Source organism: Mesocricetus auratus, unplaced genomic scaffold, assembly GCF_017639785.1.
Source record: "Mesocricetus auratus isolate SY011 unplaced genomic scaffold, BCM_Maur_2.0 Super-Scaffold_100008, whole genome shotgun sequence".
In the NCBI taxonomy this organism is placed as follows: domain Eukaryota; kingdom Metazoa; phylum Chordata; class Mammalia; order Rodentia; family Cricetidae; genus Mesocricetus; species Mesocricetus auratus.
Genome location: NW_024429192.1, coordinates 779,543 through 800,661, shown reverse-complemented (window position 1 = coordinate 800,661; position 21,119 = coordinate 779,543). Strand labels below are relative to the sequence as shown.

Below are 21,119 nucleotides of genomic sequence, written 5' to 3'. Positions count from 1 at the left end.
ATTATGATCATGGCATGAAGCATGCCATTGTGCAGGCAGACACGGCGCTGGAGAAGGAGCTGAGAATTCTTCATCTGGATCCCCAGGCAGCAAAAAGTAAACTGGCTTGAACTTCTGAGACCTCAAAGCCTACCTTCTTTTTTTTTTTTTTTTTTTTTTTTTTTTTTGGTTTTTTTGGTTTTTTCGAGACAGGGTTTCTCTGTAGCTTTGGAGGCTGTCCTGGAACTCACTTTGTAGACCAGGCTGGCCTCGAACTCACAGAGATCCGCCTGCCTCTGCCTCCCGAGGGCTGGGATTAAAGGTGTGCGCCACCAACGCCCAGCAAAGCCTACCTTCTAGTGACACACTTCCCCCAACAAGGCCACATCTACTTCAACAAGGCCACACCTCCTAATTAGCATCACTCCCTACGGACCAAACATTCAAGCACATGAGTCTAAGGGCTGTTCCTATTCAAACTGCCACACTGGCCCTTCCTTTCATCTACGCCTTACTCTCCTGACTCTCTCCTCTCCCCTCATCCTTCTCCTCACATGGCCCGACCCGACTCAGGGTCATGTTCACTTTGGACTCTCTAAGATGCCCCTGCCTCTCTGCCTATGCACTTCCTTTTTTTCTACATTAAACCTTTTCCTCCACCACACCTGGGAGCAGTCATGTCCTTCCTTTATTACTTTTATTTTTTCATTCACTAGCTTCTTCAACTGTGGAACAGGGTGTGAAAACTTGGCAGTATTAAAAGGGCTCTGTGTGCATAATGACTAACACACATGAAGTCCTAGGAGCTGCTCCAAACCTACACAATAAAATCTAGTCCTGGTGACACACATCTGTTATCTAGTACTCAGGAGGTGCAGGCTGGGAGACCACAAGTTCAAGGTTCAAGCACATGGGTGACTTTTATGTTACGATTTAAAAAGTGTTATGACTAATGCCGCTTACAGGGCGAAGGGTTTATTTTGGCTACAGTTCCAGGAAGGAGAGTCTATAATAGCAGGGGTGGGGTGGGATGGGTGGCATGGCAGCAGGTGGGAGGGCAAAGAAGTCAAGCACTCATACCTTCACCCACAGCATGTAGCAGGGAGAGAGGGGGGTACAGGTGGGTCTCCAAGCCCACTTACATTGACATACTTCCTCCAACAAGGGTGCACCTCCCCATAGTCTCCACAAACATTGACACTAAAGTGGGTACCAAGCGTTCAAATGCCTGAGCCATGGGAGATGTTTCTGATCCACACCACCACAAAGATCATTCCCAGGTATAGACTGAATCAGAAGACGGTCTTACTACACAAGGCTGTCAAAATAAATAGATAAAATAAATTAATTAAATAAATAAAGCATTGATCTCTACTGCAAACAACCCTGTGGGCATCTAGGCATGGGCAGAGCAGCCAATATCAGTGAGGAGGTAGACGGAATAGAAGGAGGATGACCGGGAGGTGGGGAGAGCGAGTAGAAGGGGAAGGAGACATTCAGGAATAAAGTGTGGGCACCAACGTGGGGAAGGGAAGACTCACAAGATGGGAAAGCCACTCGGGAGGCAGAGGAAGGTGAATCTCTGAGTTCGAGGACAGCCTGGTCCACAAAGCTACACAGAGAAACCTTATCTTGAAAAAAGAAAAAAAGATAGGAAAGCTAGAAATTATAGTAAAGGTTCAGGTGGAGAAATTTTCACCTTTGACTCAATCGTAAGTTTAATTAACAGTTAGGTTTTAATTTGTTTTAAAATGGGGTATCTTATTTCTGTATGTAAATGTAATTTCTACATCTGTAGCTTATTTTCTCATAAGATTAGAGGTGTTTTGCGTTATTGAGGTAAACAAATAAGGAGAATGAGCTCAATGAAGGAATGGGAGGTCACAGAAGAAAACGGGATAGAGACTGTGAGTGATTTTCCCAAAGCCAAGAATCCAGCAGTGGCTGCCATGGGAGAACTTCTCATGTAAGATTTGCAAATAATTGTGCAAAAAAAAAATTAAATGGTCATTTCTGTAATTATAACAACCATCATCCTTTAGTAAGAAAAACAGCCCAACCTTAGCCCATAAAACACCAGCAGTGAAGTTCCCTGCTGCCCCCAACTGTACAGCTGCTCTTCCAGAGAGACACCTCCAACCCATCCCTGCTAGGCGCTTGACTGAGGGAGCACAGTTTTTTCAGCTCTCCATGAGTGATGATTTCCCAGCATCCCTTTCTCTGCTGTGATGTTTGAGCAGGCTCTGCAGTCCCACAGGACTTACACATCAGCACCCACTGCTCCTGAACACTGAGACTCCTAGGTCAGTACTGCCAACAACGGACAGCAAGGGAACCGAGCCACAGACCTGTCCCAAGGAGCTTCTCACCCTCTATGGAGGGCAGTCTCCACAGCACTAGCCGGCAGCCCCAGGGCTGAGCCAGTGCTCTGCTAAGAGTTCTGTGGGCATGATCTTACAGTGGCTCCTGGAGGAGGAAGTAACCCCCTGAACGGTCTTCCTTCCCCAGCTGCCTGAACCCACACTCCTCTCTCTCTCTCTCTCTCTCTCTCTCTCTCCCCCTTCCCCCCTCTCTCTCTCACACACACACACCTGTTATAGTCACATGGCTTTTCCCTAATTAAGGCAGAGTCGGGCACAAACTGACCTATGCCCCACTTCATGCTACCTTTTGCAGCCCAAACCACAATCTGAGATGCCTTTATATGAAAGTGGTTGTTTACGGGTCCCGTGTTCCTCCAGGGCAGACTTCCTGGGAGTCCTCCATGCAATTGTCTCTTCCCTGCACTTGAAAAGATAACAAAGACGAGAGGGTGGGTGCAAGGCATTCTGGTTTGCATGGACAGGAAGGACAGGGCGGTAGCCTGTCGCTCCACACTCTTTCTCCCAGTCAGAGCAGCTCAGAGGGAAGCACTGACTGCCACTCACCACACACACACACACACACACACACACACAGGACCCAGAGAATGGGTCCTATAAGAAGTCTGCCCCAGGACAAAGAACTGGGAGAGAACTTGGTCTAGCACTCAAATGACTGTAGGCATCTTTAACCTGTCTCCTAAAACTATGGATTTTAAGTTCCCCTCTCACCGCCATTGCTCTCCAGAGCTGAGCCATGCAGTCCACGCAGCCCAGGCTCCCTCAGGCCAATGTGTCCTGTGAACAGGACCTGTCCTAGTCTGTCTTCCATGGCTTCAGCAAAACACTGGCCAAAAGCAACTTGGGGAGGAAAGGGTTTGTTTCATCCTACAGCTTAGCAGTCCATTGTCAAAGAGCCAGGGCAGAAATCAAGACCGGAACCCGAAGACAGGAAATGAAGAAGAGGCCATGGGGGAGATGCTATTTGCTGGCTTGCTCTTCATGACTCACTCAGCCTGCTTTGTTAAATGCAACACAAAAGCATCTGCCTGGGGGGGGGGGGGGGTGAGCATTGCCCAGAGTCTGCTGGGCTCTCCCACAACAATCATCAGTCAAGAAAATGCCCCACAACCTTGCCCTCAGACCAAACTTATGGAAGAATTTTTTTTGAGGTTCCCCCTTCCCAGATGACCCTAGCTTGTGTCAAGTTAAAAACAAACAACACCAAACCAGCACACTGGAAAGTAAATGTGTGAGATGCCCCTCCCCCCCCCCACTCTTCTTCCTGGTGAAGCTCACATACAACTTACAGCCTCAGCAAGTGGCCTCCCCAGTTTCCTGCCATTCCAAGAAAACTAACATTAAGTTCCATGTCCTGACAACTTTTAGGCTGGCGTTCGTGACATCAAGCATATTAACACTGTATACAACTACCCGCAACATCCGCCTCCAGAACTTTCCATTTTCTCTAAGAGACAGCCTTGCCTGTACCAAACACTGACTGACAGTCCCCTCCCCGGCCCCTGGGGATACCATCGCCATTAGATCTCAAAGAAACAGGGGCAAAAGGCTAACTGGGGGTGCCTATTGTTGTGGGATATTTGATCACCCTGTGTGAAAATATGTCTATATGTTTTACTTCACCTGCCCTAGCCACCTGATTGGTTTAACAAAGATCTGGATGTCCAATAGTTAGGCAGAACTTTCTGACAGAGAGAGAGAATCTAGAGGGATGAATCTAGGAATTTCATAATCGAGACACCACGGAGGGAGTCAGATGAACAAATGGAGCCACGTGGCAGAAGGCAGGTTAATAGAAACAAGTTAATTTAAATTATAGGAACTATTTGGGAACAAGCCTAAGCTAAAAGTCAGGCTTTCACAATCAATAGTTTCTGTGAGTTTACGGTCTAAAAGGAAAGTCCAATGAGAAAGTCCTACTACAGCCTATTTAATGTATCAAAGAGGAAGCTGACCCACAGTCTCAGCAGTGCCAACACTGGTTACACAGTACCTCCTCCGCTCAAAACTTCTCACCCTGACCCCTACTGAAGCACCTGGCCACAAGCAAGTCCAAGGTATCAGGAAAAGAAAGACAAGACGTCCAGCTGTTTGTACTAAGAGAATGTATGTGCTGTCTTTATTGCCAGGGAGGGGGGGGGAGAGGGGGAGAGAGAGAGAGAGAGAGAGAGAGAGAGAGAGAGAGAGGGAGGGAGGGAGGGAGGGAGAGTCTTTATTGCAAGTACTAAGAGGTCTCCCCCCTTGTAGGAGGGAGCAGTCTTATATACAGGCTTACAGCACAGTGGAAAAACCCCAGGTAGGAGAGATCGGTTTTCCTCCTGCTGGATGTTGATGTCAGAGGGTCAAGGCCAGGGATGGAAGCCAGGACTAGAAAACAGGATGCACTTGGATTGGAAAACAGGAAGCACTTGTAGGCTAACCAGAAACTCACAGAGACTTGGTGGGGCTGGGGCCCAACACCCTACTCTAAACCTACCCCAGATTTACTTCTCTTCCCCCAGATTCTCGGACACCTACATAACCTCAGCCGTTTTGACTGTGCAGCCTCTTAATCTGTCAGTCCTAGGCTTCCTGCTCCTTCTTCTCTTCCTGTCTTGCTCTTCCTCCCCTCCTCTCATGGCTCTTCAGTCTGCTGGACATGTCCAGTCCAAATCTTTCCACACACATCTTACTGTGCCTAACCCTCGTGTCTACAATAAACCTCAACCACACCTTGGAACAGTCACGCCCTCATTTTTTTTCAATCACCACCACCGTTCTACACTCTGTCTGTTAACCCACTACCCTACAGTCTGCATATAAGTGGTATGATGCACTGTTCTCCACAGAGCTTAATGTATCAAATTTATCCATGTTGGAGTGTGTAGTAGGGTAGCCTTCCATAGCCAAATAATAGTCTGATGCATATACTACATTTTTGGGCCATTTATCTATTCCTGTTTGGTTTATGTGCCATTAGCATATAAGTGCTCTGTGAACCAAATAATAACAATAATAATAATAACCCATTGCACACAGAGGCAGGAAAGCAAGTGCTCTATGCTTTCAACCAACATAAACAATCAGTGGACTAGAGGTCACACGCTCTTCATCGACGGTGGTAGTTGATGCCACCTGCTATCACAGTGAGATTCCCTTTTACAAGTATTCATTGCTTAAGTGGCCCCTTCCACCAACATTCTATCTTCTATAGGTTAATACTGAGCAGGGCGTCAACTCCAGCCTTCTCTGTGGCAGCTGCTTATTGGAAGAGATTTCATGGGGGAGTGAGGAGGGAAGAGAAGTTATGAGAGATGTCCTTCTGTGTGTATGTTTCTCTTATTGGTTGATGAATAAAACACCGATCGGCTGATTGGCCAGGCAGAAAGTATAGGCAGGGCTAGGAGATGAGGAGCATTCTGGAAAACGCAGGCAGACATGTAGAACCTGGGGAAGAGGGGATGTGCCAGGCGTTCTCTGGTAAGGCAAGACCATCTGGAAGTACATAGATTAATAGAAATGGGTTAATAATTAAGACAGAGCTAGCCAATAGGAATCCCAAGCCACCAGCCAATAGTTCTATAATTAAGATAGCATTCACGTGTTTATGTGAGGCTAAAGAAGGTGGCTGCAGTTCTGGATTTGGAAAGAAAATCCAGCGACAGAGAAGAGAGGCTTCGCAATCACGCCGGCTTTTCTTCAGAGCAGGTCCTGGAGCAGAGGCCTCCAGGTGGAGGCAAAGAACTCAGACTTCAAGGCTGGGGTTCCCACAGGAGATGGGAAAACAGATGGCAGAGGAGAAAGACTGACCAGTGAGTTCCTTCATGGCAAATGCAGGGACAAGTTGGGGGACACCCTAGGTACTCAGCTCTAATACATACAAGTACTGGGAGCCAAGCAAGAATAGCATTTGGAACACTAAGAATTCTCACCCAGAAAGCTCTAGAGTCTTCCAGAGAGATGCAGACACAGTTTAAACGGGATTTTAAACTATGCTTGTGCATAACAGAAGTACACAACACAAAATAAATGTCTAAATCAGTTGCCCACTCCTGCTTACACCGCCAGGGTGAGGCATGGTGCAGTTTGGGAATTTCAGGAGTGGTAGTTTCAAATCTTCCAAAAGTTCCAATCCTATGACATCATCCCTTTATGTCCTCTGGGTTTAGTGTTGACCTCCTGAACCCCAAGTCTAGAATCCTGCCTTACCCCAAAGTAATTGGCATCGTTATGTCCTAGCATCCCTAATCCCTCCTCTGGGATTACAGCTCACAAACTCTGGTCCAGTGTCTTCATCGTTGAGCCCTCAGCACACAGTAGATGCTCAATAATTAGATGCCAGAGGTAGTCTAGCAATTTTCCCATCTGACCCCATTTGACCTCAGCAATGAGCTTCCTTTTCAGAGGGTGCAATATGGAGCTCTCCCAGTAGAGGCCACTGGAGGGCCATGGAGGAGGACTCAGCTTCTACTGGAGCTGGTAATGTGCCTCCTGGTATCTGGTGATGAACTTTTCTGTCTTAACCTGACTCAGGTACCAAATCTCCCATACAGTTCCTTGTTTGGAAGGACACAGCCCTGTCCTCGCCGTGTCATGACCTGAAGCTGTCTCTTGCAAGGGCCTGGACCGAGCTACTTGTCCACTGACTGGACACGTCATATCCCAACGATGTCTGGCCTGAAGCCCTTCAGAGCATGTGTTGACTTAGGTACTTCCCTTCGTATGTCCACCCCTACTCCATTACCACCCATCTGTTACACTCCAGTATTTGGTCTACTTCCCTGGGCTCAGACTGCTGCAAGTGACACGTCTTCAGTGTCCTGTCCCAAGGCCTACTTGGGACCCAGCGTCTTACTGCTCTCTGCCCAGAGAGTCCAAAGATAGGGATTGTGGGGAGGTGGGGGTGAGCGACTGACTCAAAGAATAGTCTGTTGATCAACCCTCCCATTAAGAAACAGCAGGGACCTGGGTTGTGGGAAACATATTAACCAGCTGAATCATTCCATCTCTTTCTCTACATTTTGATCTGGAATGCGACAACCAGCCTGACTGTAATGATAGCAGCCAGTCCTGTGGGGGACCACCCTCCAATGCTTACTGTGAACATTTTGTACATATTAACTAACAAGCCTGAGAGGTGTGTTACCTGCATTACCCCAGCTTTATATAAGCTAAAATAAACACATGGACACCTAAGATTCAGGTCCAGGGGCCACACAGACTATAAGTGAACACGAACGTGGAATGTCCTGCCTTTATCATTTACATGAAATTTAAAATTTTTGCACATGCAGCAAGGAACATAGGTAACTTTTCTAATTACCTTCACATTGAAAAATACCTTTTATATAATCAACCTAATTGCCTTCAGAGAAGGAGGGAGGAGGCTATGAATACACAAAGAATGAATAAATGCACATTTGAAGGGGAGCATGAGGCATGCACACATATGCAGGGCTGTGGTGAGAGCAGAGAAGAGAATGCTGAGCCAGCACCCAAGGGGCTCAACCAAAAATTGGGGGTGGGGGATTCAGATGCAATTGTCAGGAGAGTGTTCTCTGTAACAGAACACAGGGAAGCATGGGCAAGAGGATTCTGACCCGGGACAGTGATTGCAGAACCCCTGAGAAGAGCAGCCCTCTGCTGGTTGTACAGATTTAGAAAACTAAATCCACTGGATTGAAAGCTTCTTGAGGGTGAAGATTCTGTGCAGTGTCTAGAACACAGCCTGGCACTCGATAATTGTTCCAAACTTATGGGGGGGGTATGGAAGAGGGGTATGAAAGGAAGATGAGAGGGAAGGAAGGAAGGGCAGGAGCCAGGGACATCCTGGAAGATATCTGGGAAGATGGAAGGCACAGGTGAGAAGCAGTCTCTGGGGGCAAGAGGAGAGGACACTTCCGTCAAGCATAAAGGCGCCATACGTAGAACCAGCTTGAACACCTGTTTCATGCCCTTCAAGTGCCGGGTATAAACTGTTCAAAGAGCCCATGTATTACTAGTGATAATTTTACCTTAAAACCCATCAAGAGAGCAAATACGTCTCTTTCTCACTTGATTTTTTTTTTTTGGTCCCCTCTGAGTGGAGGATGGGACCGAACATTTAATACTAAATTAAAATAGGGAAATGATTTTAAATGCTAGCAAGGAATTATCATCCATCAAGCTAAGATGATGATATTAGAAATTGGTGTTTGCTTTACTCTCTAGCTAAACATATCCCCTCGAACCTGACCTGCATCTGGTTGCTAGGGTAAGTACCAAATTAATATGTGCTCCCACACAGTGCCCTTAATAGAACCTGAGGAGGCATTTAAAAGTTGAAGAGATGAGAACATTAAAATCACCATCCACCACCATCCGAGCATGTGATGGGCCTTCAAGCCGGTGCATACCTAGTGCAGACTTCAACAGTGTGACTGCACCAAGAAAAGTTCATGTCTTACTCCATTTTGTAGCTTTGCCAAAAATATCAGCTTCCATACTGCTGCAAAGTCTCCCCTAGCTTTTTTTACATGGTCATTTGAATCTCATGTATAGAATTCTGCAATGCTGAGTATCTGACTACACAGCCATTTCTCAGGGATGAAGGGATATCCAGCTGCTTTCTCCAAGGTACCAGCTTTGGGATGCCACGGCTGATATTTATCATTGCACTTGGAAGTTCCTGCAGAGCCTGTGGAATTTATCGCATAATTACAATAATCTGCACCCCCCCCCATGTCAGAGTCTTGAATTGCTTGTCCTGGGACAGATGGGATTATGCACACCCAGAGAGGCTAGGAGCATACTGTGTGTAGATAAGGCATTCTCACTTCTAGTTCAAGGACTGAGTCTGAATTGAGACCTCAGGATAGAGTTCTGTTTTGCACAACGGATGGTCAACAACACCCAACAGCCAACAGTGAGCCTTGGAGACAGGGACAGGATCTCCAGAAAATTGTGGTGGCGCATGTGTATGCAGGCATCTGCATTGGCATACCCTTGGGTTCTAACAGGATACGCCCTCAACTGCAGCCACTAAGAGCACCACCTGTGCACATTCACTACGTTCCCTTTTAAAAGAGCCCTGTCCACCTGTCATCTCTTTCTCTCCCTCTCCCCTTCCCCCCACTTCTCTGCCTATCTCTCTGTCTCCTTCCCCCACTACACGCCTCTCTTCTCTTCTGCTGCTCCTGTCCCCAGAGGCCAGCCTCCCCGCCTCCTTTTCCCATTCCCCTTCCCTTAATTAAAAAAAAAAAAAAACCTGCTTGTGAGCTTTGTTGTATAGCATCTATCTCTCTTGAATGGCTTTTTAAAGTGCAGCAGCGTACACCCAGCAACAGTCAGCCATCATCTCTTCCTGGTCCTGAGAGGTGAGTCTGGAATGATCTGCTTGGGTGTTTACACTCCTTACAAAAGAGAAGCCAAAGGAAGAACTTTAAAAGGGGTGGGGGGACTGAAGGGTGGAGGCTGGAGAATAGGAATAAAACATTTGCTGTTCTAACTAGTCTCACTTTCAAGGAGAGAACATTGGCAAGTAAAAATAGGTGCTGTGGTTTGGAGGAAAATGGCTTCTCTAGGTTCATATGTTCAAATGCTCTGTCTTCAGTGGGTGGACCTGTCAGTGACGGATTGGGAAGTATGGCCTTAGAGAAAAGGTGTGTCGCTGGGGATGGGCTTTGAAGTTACAAAAACCTATGCCATTCCAGTTGCTGTCTCAACGTCTAAGTTCTGAGCTACTGCTCCAGCATCATGCTGCCTGCCTGTTGCCTTACTCCCTGCTGTGATGGCCTTGGACTCACCTTCTATAACCACGGGCCGTATATTAAACGCTTTCTTTGGTAACTTGCCTTGGTCATAGTATCTGTCTTAGTCACGGTTATTAGTACTGTGGTTAAACACCACGACCAAAACAATCTGGGAAAGGGTTTCCTTAGCTTACATTTCCCTATCACTGTTCACCATCCGAAGGAAGTTAGGACAGGAACTCAAACATGACAGGAGCCTGGAGATAAAAGCTGATGCAGAAGCCACAGAAGATCACTGTTTACTGGCTTGTTACCCATGGCTTGTTCAGCTTGCTTTCTTATAGACCCCAGGATCACTAACGCAAGGATGGTACCACCCACAATTGCCTGGGCCCTCCTTCCATCAATCATTAAGATAATGCACTACAGGCTTGCCTACACCCTGATCATACGGAGACATTTCTTAATTGAGCCTCCCTCCTCTCAAATGACTTTAGCTTATGTCAAGTTGATATAAAACTTGACAAACACATCACTGTTAAGCCACAACCTTTGCTTTCTTGTTCATCCCTGTATTAATATCAATACCACAATATAAAACATTTTATGAACTTAAAAAAAGTCTCAGTATTTACAAATGCAAACATTTTAAAATTCAGTCTCTTTCTAAAAAATCCAATGTCTCTTGTAAAACCTAAAATCTCTTCAAGCATTCAGTTTCTCAACTGTGAGCTCCTCAAAATAAAAAATAAGTTAAATACATCCTTACTTCAAGAGGGAAGGACCAGAACACAGTAACAATCAAAGCAAAGCAAAACTAAGCTCCAGCTCTGTGAATAGCTCAGTATTCAATGTCTGGGATCCACTCACCATCTTCTTGGCTCCTCCTAAGGGCTTGGATCACTTCCCTGGCTCCTTCCTCTGGCTTCACAGACACAGATTATCTCCTAGGCTCAGTCCAGCTCCACTCCATACCTGCTGCCGTCCCTTGGTGATTGTCCCATGACACTGGCATCTCCAAAATGCTGGGGTCTCCTGTTACAACTGGGCTGCACTTTCGCCAAAAGCTTCTCCGGGCTCTCTTTCAGGGACTCCAGCCCTGCCACACAGAGCCAAGCCTCAGCTGCTCTCCATGATTCCTGCATGCCTTCAAAACCAGTATCGCCTGAGTGGCTCCTACACTACCAAGTTCAGATGTAAATGTGAGGGGACAACCCTGGCCTCCTATGGAACATAGACAGCTGTGTGCTGACTTTGAGGAAACACTTCCCAGAAGATTTCACCTTGATGACTCTGGTCTCTTCTTAACCACTGCTATATGTCTCAGCTCCAGCTGACCAGCATCAATTTTCCCAGTAAAGAAAAAAGTTTTGCTACAGTAGTTCTGACCTCTTGTTAAACACAGCTGGCTTTTCTTCCTCAGCTGACCAGAACCACAGACTCTCAACTCAAAATAGCAAATGCACGGATAGAGTCTTTAAACTTCCCTCTGGAGCTTCACAAGCCAGGCCTTCACCTGGGGACTGCTTTTAACATTCTTATCTCCCAAGCTCCTATAGAACCTCCCACTGAGCTCTCAACACTAAATGCTTTTCTAGCCCAAAGTCCTTCCACAATCCCCCTCAAAACATGCTCAGGTCTGTCATGGAAATACCCTACTATGCCAGCATCAATTTGTCATAGTTACCACCACTCTTGCTGTGATGTAACACCATAACCAAAGCAACCCGAGGAGGACAGGGTCTACTTGGCTTACACTTACATATCATAGTCTATCACTGAAGGAAGTCCGGACAGGAACTCAAACAGGGCAGGACCTTGGAGGCGGTATCTAAAGCAAAGGCCATGAAGGGGTGATGCTTGCTGCTCATGGCTTGCTTAGCTTGCTTTCTTATAGGCTCCAGGACCACCAGACCAGGAGTGGCACCACCCACAACGAATTGAGCCCTCCCCCGTCTATCACTGATTCAGAAAATGACCTACAGGCTTGCCTACAGACCAGTCTTATGGAGATTGTTTCCTTAATCAAGGTTCCCTCCTGACAAATAGCTTGTGTCAAGGTGAAATAAAACTACCCAGCACAGGATCTCTTCACGGCATTAAAAAGGTAACCAAGACAAAAGGCAAGTGGTTTATTGTTCTAGATGGCAGATGTACGGAGACACACCTGTTCTTCCAGTAACCAGATGGCAGCTGGGCAAGGCTACAGGGCCACCAGCAGGTGCTTTCCAGGGCTCAGCTCTTGGAAGTGTTTGGAAGATAGAGCCATCACAGCACAGTGAGAAAAGACCTGGGACTCAAGGTAAAATGAGCTAGGACTGCACCCAACCAGTGTGAGTTCATTCCTGACACTTAGTCATACAACATCCAGATAAACGTTCCCATGACTGCTGATGGACATGATTTCTTTAGGATCATCCTGTTAAAACTCTCTGACTTTCTGACTCCAAGAAGCTGAGCTAAGATTTGGAAGATGGGTGTTAGAGAAAGGTTGATTCCGCAAAGCCAGGAAAATCTGACTCTCAGATCAGTGTAATAGGGACCCTGTACATGTGTCCATTGTGTCAAAGGGCTTCTTACATTAGCATCCCATGCCACACCCCTTCCCCACTTTTCAGATGTCTTTTGTCTTTTGAAGGGTTATCATTTCAATCCATGTACAACAAGTCAAAGGATTATGAAGAGCTGAAGCAACTCCTTGCTAATTATTACAAAAACATTAATATTGAGTCACCTCAGCTTCCTAGGTGGTTTATCAATTAGTCCTTGAACAAATATTTGTAACTGCCTGCATTAATTCCCTATGACTGCCCTGACAAACTTCTACAAACACAGAGGTTATAACAACAAAAGTTCATTCTGTGAAAATCAGAAGTGATGGGGGAATGTCCTTCTGTATATATGTCTCTCTTATTGGCTGATGAATAAAACACTTATTGACCCAGTAGACAGGCAGGAAGTATAGGTGGTGTTACCAGATGAGAATTTCGGAGAGAGGCCACCAGAGAGACACCATGTAGCTACTGGAAAGATAGGATGCCAAGCATTTTCTGGTAAGCAAAGACCACATGGAGATGCATAAATTAATAGAAATGGATTAATAATTAAGAGAGAACTAGCCAATAGGAAGCCTGAGCCATTGACCAAACAGTTTATAATTAATATAAGCCTCTGTGTATTTATTTGGGACTAATAGGCTTTGGGATCAGGTGGGACAGAAACCATGTCTACACACAAAAGTCTAAAATCAAGTCATCAGCAAATGTATTAATTTTTGTCACAGTGACAAAAATACCTGCAAAACTGTCCATGGTTTGTTGTCTCCATTGCTTTTGGGCCCCTAGTGGGAAAAACATCACAGTGGCAACAGGTCTTGGAAGAGAAAGCTGCTCCCCTGCTGGCAGCCAGGAAGCAGAGGCAGACAGGAGGGGGCAGGGCACAATATGCACCCTTCAAAGACATAACCCTCCAGATATACCTCCTCCAGCCAGGCCATATTGCCTTCTAACAGTCCACAGACCCATTATTGGATTAATCGGACCTCTCAGTAGTAGTAGCAGCAGCAGCAGCAGCAGCTGGGACCAAACCATCAACATAAGTCTTTGGGGGCCACTTCATGTTCAAACTAAGCAGCTTCCAAACACATCCAAGAAGACAGAGTTAGTGTTCTCACTTTTCCTAGGACTTAGGGGACTCCCCCTGCTGGCCAGAGAACAGCTGCTCCCTCCATCTGGCTCTGGTTCCATTACCATGCCTCTTATAAGGGCCTTGTGGCAACTTGGGCCCACCCAAATAATCCAGGGTTTTCTCCCCATCCCAGGTTCTTTCATTTAATCACATCTGCAAAGTCCCTTTCAACATTCAAGGTGACACATTTCAGACTCTGAGAACTGAGATGTGGCGCATTTGGGGGCCATTATTCAAACTACTGCTAGCATCAACTCAAAGAGCTGGGTTGACACAAATAATACAAAGAAAATCACACCAAAGAATATCATAATTAAGTTGCTGAAAACTCATTCATATTTTGTTTAAAAAATCACCTTAAAAGCAACCAAAAGAAATATAAGTTCTGTGTGTGTGTGGGGGGGTAACAATAAGAATTTTCTCTCTGTTCTTATCTGAAATAAGACCACAGTTCAATAAAATGCCTTTAAAGAACATAAAGAAGCCGGAATAGGCAATGACTTGGTCTATTTTGTGCTGTTATACCCCAGAACATTGGAGACTGGGTCACAAAGAACAGAAATGCATTTCTTACAGTTCAGAGGCAGAGAGGTCCAATGTCCAGAGCTTGTACCAGCAGAGGTCTGTGTCTGCATCATCTAATGGCAGGGGGTGGGTTGTCAAGAGAATAAGAGCATGAATTTACAATCTGACCTTTCTTGCAGTAGCATTAGCATGTGTAAGGATAAGCACATTCCATCAGGCACCTGATCCTGACACTGTTGGGAGCCAAGTTTCTACCACATGCTTTTGCTAGGACACATTCAGATCCTGTCAAGAAGCATGGGCAATCAGGGAAGGGCTGTGAGACAGCAGGACAGAGGAAGACAGCCTGTAACTACCATAAAATCATAAAAGAAGGTGGGGCTAAAACCACTCATGTGAAGGTGTGTGTGTGTGTGTGTGTGTGTGTGAGAGAGAGAGAGAGAGAGAGAGAGAGAGAGAGAGAGAGAGAGAGAGAGAGAGAGAGAGAGAGAGGGAGAGGGGGGGGGGAGAGAGGGGGGGAATACTATGGAACACCTATAGAAGTCAGAGGACAACTCTTAGAGTCATTCTCTCCATCCACCTTTACATGAGTTCCAGGAATCAAACTCAGGTTCCCAGACTTGCAGGGAAGCTCCTTCACCCTCTGAGTTACCTTTCTGGCCCTCTAGCTCTTTATCATCAATGTCACTCACTCTTAGGTTCCCCTGTGAAAGGCTTGGCCCTCAGCATGTGACACTGTCTCTGAACTCTACCCTCTTCCCAGCCCACGCCTCCAGATTTCCAGATTCCACAAAAACGATACTGGGATATAAACCTGATGCTGCAACGATAAACGGCACACTTACTGAAAGTAAAAATAAGTATTTATTGTAGAAATTACTCACAAGAGACAAACAAGTAACCCAGATGAGCCGAGTAGCTTTCCGCCGCCAAACCGGAAGCCGGAAAGCCGGAAAAAGAGAGCTAGACTTCCGCTATTCAGTCTTTTATACCTTCCTCTGTAACGCCCCTAGCCAGGCCTGGCTAGTGATGTAGTTCACTGCCTACTTCTGAATAGTCTTTAGTCATGCCGAAAGTGGGTGTGGTTAGTGTTGCAGTAAACCGCCCTTTTATTACCTCATCTGTGTGGGCCTCTAGTAAGTCACATGGTTAATGGTGGCACACTGTTTCCTCCTACAATTCCCCTTTTAGTCTAAAAAGGATATTGAAACTTAAAACAACTAACTTCTGTCAATGAACAAAATGTATCAAACATCTATCCCATCTAAACCTAAACTTATCTGAAAGAAACACCCAAGTCTGAACACCTCTTTCCAATCCCAACTCTAAAATAATTGAAAACTAACGCTAACAGGTGTAAACTATCCTATAATATCAATAGTAGGGAGGGGGCGTGGAATTCTCAAAACTACTTCCTGCTGAGATGGGACGATGACAATCTCATGGGGACCTGTGAGAAGAAAAATGTCAGTGTAACAAAATGTTCAGTAGATCAGACAGTCTCTGTATGGCAGGAGATGCTTGATTGAAGTTCCTAACTGGAGTTCTAGTGTTGATTGAAGCTCTCGTCTGAAGCTCTGGCCAGATTGTAGAAGGTGTGCTGTTTCAGTTCCTTGGTCTGGAGTTCTGTTGAGTGATGTAGTTCCAAGCGGGTTTCAGGATGGTGCTTGTCAGGTGGAGTCAATGATGTGGGGCAGTTCAGATGCATCCAGTCGAATCAGGTGGAGTCAAAGAAGTGGATCCTCATTCTCTTTCTAAAGCAGTTGAAGATTGCTGTCAGGAAATCCCTTGTTCTCTGGGATTAATGTCAACAAAGAAATATTTTAACTTTTATATGTATGCATACCAGAAGAGGTGACAATAGGGAAGATGGTAAACATGAAGGAAATTAGACTTTTCAGAAAAAGAAAACCACAGATAACAGTACCTAACTTTATTTTCTTCTGTCTTATATCAATGGCTCTTTGATATAATACAGAAATTCTGGATTTTATTTAAGTAATATGCTTGAATTTAGAATAGGAGAGCCAATCCAACTCCAAAGCCAGCTTTAGTTAAATGAATGGGGGCTGAAGTATATGAAGAAACAAAGATAAAAGGGTACTATAAAAACAATATAGAGAGATTTAGACTTTGATACCACACAGTGAGTTACTGTTTGTTTGATGGTCCTCAGGGTAGCTATTCATTCTTCTTCAGAAATCTATATGTACAGTATTCTTTGCTGAGTTTACCTGTGAAGACAAAAAACAAAACACTTCTCTTCCCTTTCATGAGGTCACTTTACCCATGGTAGAATATAATTTTGTAGATGAACTGTTATCTTTCCTCCTCCTGAGATGTCTTCTGTTCTGATCGACTCTTAATTAATTTCGATGGAACCCAAAGTTTTTCTTCTCCTGTGGAAACAAAAGCATAACCCCTTCCCCAACGTAACACATATCCTGGTTTCCAGACTGAGGTCATAACATCCTTAAAATACACCGTTTGGTTCAGTTCAGAAGTCTTCTCTGTAGTCCAGTGTCTTTCTGCTGTAGTTTGTCCTTTTTCATCAGCATTAAGAAAATTCAATGTTAGTAAAGCATTATCTCACCTGTGTTTGGGGGTCTTTGTTCCCCCTGGCTGTTTATGAAGCATCTCTTTTAAGGTTAAATACTTAAGCCAAAGATAGCCAGTAAGAAACAAGCAAGGCCAACAGCTTCATAATTAATACAGCGTCTTGTGTGTTATTTGGGGACTACAATGTGGCAGAGCCCAGGCAACTGGTGGGGAAAAACCAAGTGGCTGACAAGGAAAAGGCTTCTCTTTACATAAACCTTACAGCAGGGCTTAACTTTTTCACCCAAGGAATTTTTACACACTTCCATACGTATATGTTGTGGTGATGGCTGGTGTGCATGTCAACTTGCCATAGATTATAATCACCTGAGTAGGGAGCCTCACCTGAAGAACTATCATGATTACCTTAACTGATATGGAAAGAGCACCCTGAGGGTGGGCAGCACCTTCTGGTAGCAGTCCATACAAAAAGGTCTTTGCAGAAGGACATAACTTGGTCACTTGTCTTTCCCTGCTGATGCCCCTCCCTGTCCCTGACAGCAGAACCAGCCTTCCCAGACTTCCATAATTGACTAAGGACCAGCATCTCTGAAATAAAAAAAAACCTGATAAGCCTGGGGTCTGATAACCACCTGGGGTCCAGACTGAGGGTTGCTGAGTCCCTGAGTGTTGGAGTCAAGGCTCAGGAAGCTGGGCTCTGTGCCTGCACACACAGCCTGTTTTCTGGAGGCAGGCACCTATATGAGCCTCTATGTCTGAATGCTATGTATAATGCTTGGCAGGCCTGTGAGGGCACTGGGGATATGTTCATCCTGCTGCAGCCTGCACATGGTACTCTGAAGGCATTGGTGTAATGATTTCACTAGACCCAAGATAAATGATAAATGGGTGTTTATCGGGGGACACTTAACACAGAATAATATGAAGGACCGAGGGAGCGCTTTTCTGCTCCTCCTACCGGATCTACTGACCCAAGCAAAAGACTGAGCAAAAGAAGCCATGCCTCAATCTTCCCTCTTTCAGCTTCAGTCAGCCTGAAGCCACGCCCAAGGGGGTGTGCCGCAGTTACAGGTTCACCACTACAGTACTCTGCCAGTGGTAGCAGGATGCACAGCTCCTGAAGCCACATTCAGATACCAAGCTCAGTTACTTTATCTTCACAGAGGCAGCGAATGCTGCAGTGCTGAATGAAGCCACAGGGCATGCTCCTGGAAGAGCCAGCATCATTTCTCAGCTTTCTGACTGAGGTGTCTGCGATGGAGTCCTGAGAAGACGAGTAACCGCTGTGGTATGACAAAACTTTTCCTGGGGAGATGTAACACACACATCTACTCAGCCCAGATAGGGAGCCCATGACAGACCAAAGTACAGATAACACCAAAGTCCAACTTGGTGAACCGATGAGCTTTATTGGGGTTACCTCCAGGAATATATGTGAGGGGTTACTTACCGAAGCAGAAATGACTCAAAGACCAAGCCATCACCAAAGCCCACCCCTTAATGAGTGCCAACTCACAGAGCTGGGGACCTGGGGCACACCGCACAGCCAGCATGAAGCCCAACAGGCTGGAGAACGTCTTTGCCAAGTAACTCAGTTGGTCTTTACCTCTTCCAGGAATCTCAGCTGGTTTCTGCTTCTTCCAGGCAGCTTATCTGGTCTCAGAGTCTTTCTTATTGCTTGCCTCTGTTCTTCTGAGACAGACTCTCAACTTTTACTATTTACTCTAGCAGGGAGAGGCCTAGTGAATTTGGTCGGTTTCAGGGACTTCCTGAAACTATTTTGAGTCGTTCACCTTCTTGCTTAGCATGCTTCCTTGTAGAAAGGTATGTTTCAGTCTCATTAGAAACAAACCCACCACCATCCACAGGGCAGCAGGCCTCAGCCTCTGCTTGACCTATGTGACCGTGAATTTCTCAGTGACTCTGAGGAACTCTCCTCCTCCTCCCCTGAGGCTGACCACTCTGAGCATTCCAGGCTTGGCTTCCTGAGTGGCTTGCTCTCTGGCAACTTTGTGCAGAAGTCACTGTGCCCATGGACAATGCTGCTGTCCTGTTGACACTGTTCGTGTGCTTTGCCGCTGTCCACTAGCTCACAAAGCCATTAAAATCCTACAAGTCTCCAGCTGTGGATCCTGCCAGAACACATGAGAATCGGATGTCTCCACTATGTCTCAGCTTCTGGGTACGAGGTTGTGCCATGTTCAACTGGGGTTGATTGTGCAACGTCCCAGGAGAACAAACACCATTCAGTCGAAATCAATGCCCAGCGCCAGAGGACACACAAATCGCCCATTTACATAGCAGACTCTGGAGCCATAGGCACCTCAAAAGCAGCTGCTTGGGAGTTTCTGGGAGAAGCCTGGTACAAAGTGACTCTTCCACAAGGACAGCTGGAGCCTGCAAAGCAGATGAGACACATTACTCCAGCTTTGTCTGATCCCAGGAAGTGAAGGATAGACTTTACATCATGGGGCGGTGGAAATTGGCAGTCCCTAGGTTGGGACCAGCATTGTACTGGATACAGAATGGGGATCCCCAAGTCACTCTGTGTCTTGTCTGGTCAGGCTCTATAACATGTTCCTGGTTTCTTTCACAGCACCAAAGCTATAGGAGCTGTAGCTGTCACTTTTCCAGGTAAGACAAGAAAGTAGGGTCTTCTGTCTGTATTCAGCTCCTCTGCATAGCCTGCCTCAACCATCACCAGCTCCCCAGGAAAACTGTCAGGGGGCCATCCAGCTGTCTGGTTGTTGGCTCTACCAGGGTGGGTAGAAATCTGGTACCCCTGACAATCAAGGCTCTTGGGTCCTCCCCATTAAGGTGGGGACAACTATCTGGTAAGTGGGTACAGATCTCAAGACACAGGAGACTCAAGGCCCCACATAGGAGTGTCTTGATAAAAATTGGCTAAGAAAGCTGCAGGGTTTCCTTGCTAAAGGTGTGGGGTAGCAGCCCCTCCACTGTTGTTATATTTCTCAGAAAGAGGGCAGTGACTGTTGTGGGGACACCAGACCTTGAGCAGAGACCCACTTCCCCATTAGCCTGGGACCAGGCAGCTGTAAGACAATGTTTACTAAAAACAATACAATGCCCGGGGCAATAAGTTCCTGAAAAGGGCTTGCCCACGGGAACTGCCCTGTCCTCGACCTTTTCCAAAGACTAACCACCTCCTCAGACCCACCCATATCCCTCTGGTGTCAGGGTATATAATGACCAGCCGGTGTAGGAATAAAGGAGAGCCTTCTTGAGGAGCCTTCGGGTCTATGTGTTGTCAATCCCCGACACCCTCTGCACATTCTTGGACACAGGCTGCACAGCAGGCGCGGCAACTGTAGCTCCATGCACATTGTTTCTAAGGCCCAGTCATGGCAGCTCCCATGTTCCAAAGCCCAAGAGAGAGCAAGGAAGTACATGGGAATCCAAAGTCCTCTGTTGTGTTTAAGATGTGTCCCCTGAATGTGTGCGGGACTTAGTCACCAATGAAACAGAGTTGGGAGATGGAACCTTTGAGGGGTGATATAGTCACAGCCCTCCTAAGAGGATGAATGCTCCTTAGTGGGTTGGTTGCTTTGGGAATGGGGTCATGGGCTTGGATTGCTCACAGGTGTGATGGCCACTCATGTCTTCTCACTCTTCCACCTGCCATGAGATGGCCCAGCATGAAGTTCCTTCCCATTGGACTTGCCAGCCTTTAGAACTACAGAAAATAAACCTTCCCTCTATAAATTCCTAAGACTCAGGCACTCTGAAACATCATAACAGGCTATTGTGTTTCTCAGTGCCTCAGAATCTATATTTGAGCTTAGATTTATCTAATTCCCACAGAGGCAGTGGCATGGTGCACTCAGAGGCAGGTGCCCTGCAAAGAATCCAGTAGTCGATGTCCAAAGTGGGGATAGAGAGTCCAATTAACCATTCATCATCCGGTCCAGGTCCTGATTACAGGCTTGCTGGATGTGGCTCCTCCTCGTTCCCTGAGCCCTACCCAAGACAGGTGGGTCCATGTGAACTTGCTTCCCATTCTCTTTGTTGCTTCAGTCTCACGGCCTAGTGGACTCCCAGTAAGCATTTGAGCTAATCAAACAGTTGACTGAAAGGTCGACCTCTGTGGGCTAAGGACTGAACAGACCAAAGCCCTTGAATTTGCCTGTTATCACAGAATTAACCCCAAGTGTCTTCTTACTGTTATCAGTTTGGATACCTGAACCTAATATGTCCTTGTCTCCATCTGTATCCCTCTCCCATGGCACTCCTTTGTGTGTGCACGAGCATATGCATATGT

The 21,119-nt window shown here is 46.2% G+C and overlaps 1 long non-coding RNA gene across 4 annotated transcripts in view; it reads right to left on the bottom strand.

Annotated features, from left to right (window-relative positions):
• Positions 1-15,259, bottom strand: part of LOC110341587 — a 103,827-nt gene extending 88,568 nt beyond the window's left edge. For all 4 annotated transcript variants that reach the window (XR_005878771.1, XR_005878772.1, XR_005878770.1 and 1 more), the window contains exons 1-2: positions 15,166-15,259; positions 14,331-14,394 (exon numbers count right to left, since the gene is read on the bottom strand). This is a non-coding gene — a long non-coding RNA (uncharacterized LOC110341587). The remainder of the gene's footprint in view (positions 1-14,330; positions 14,395-15,165) is intronic.
• Positions 15,260-21,119: the final 5,860 nt, after the last annotated feature.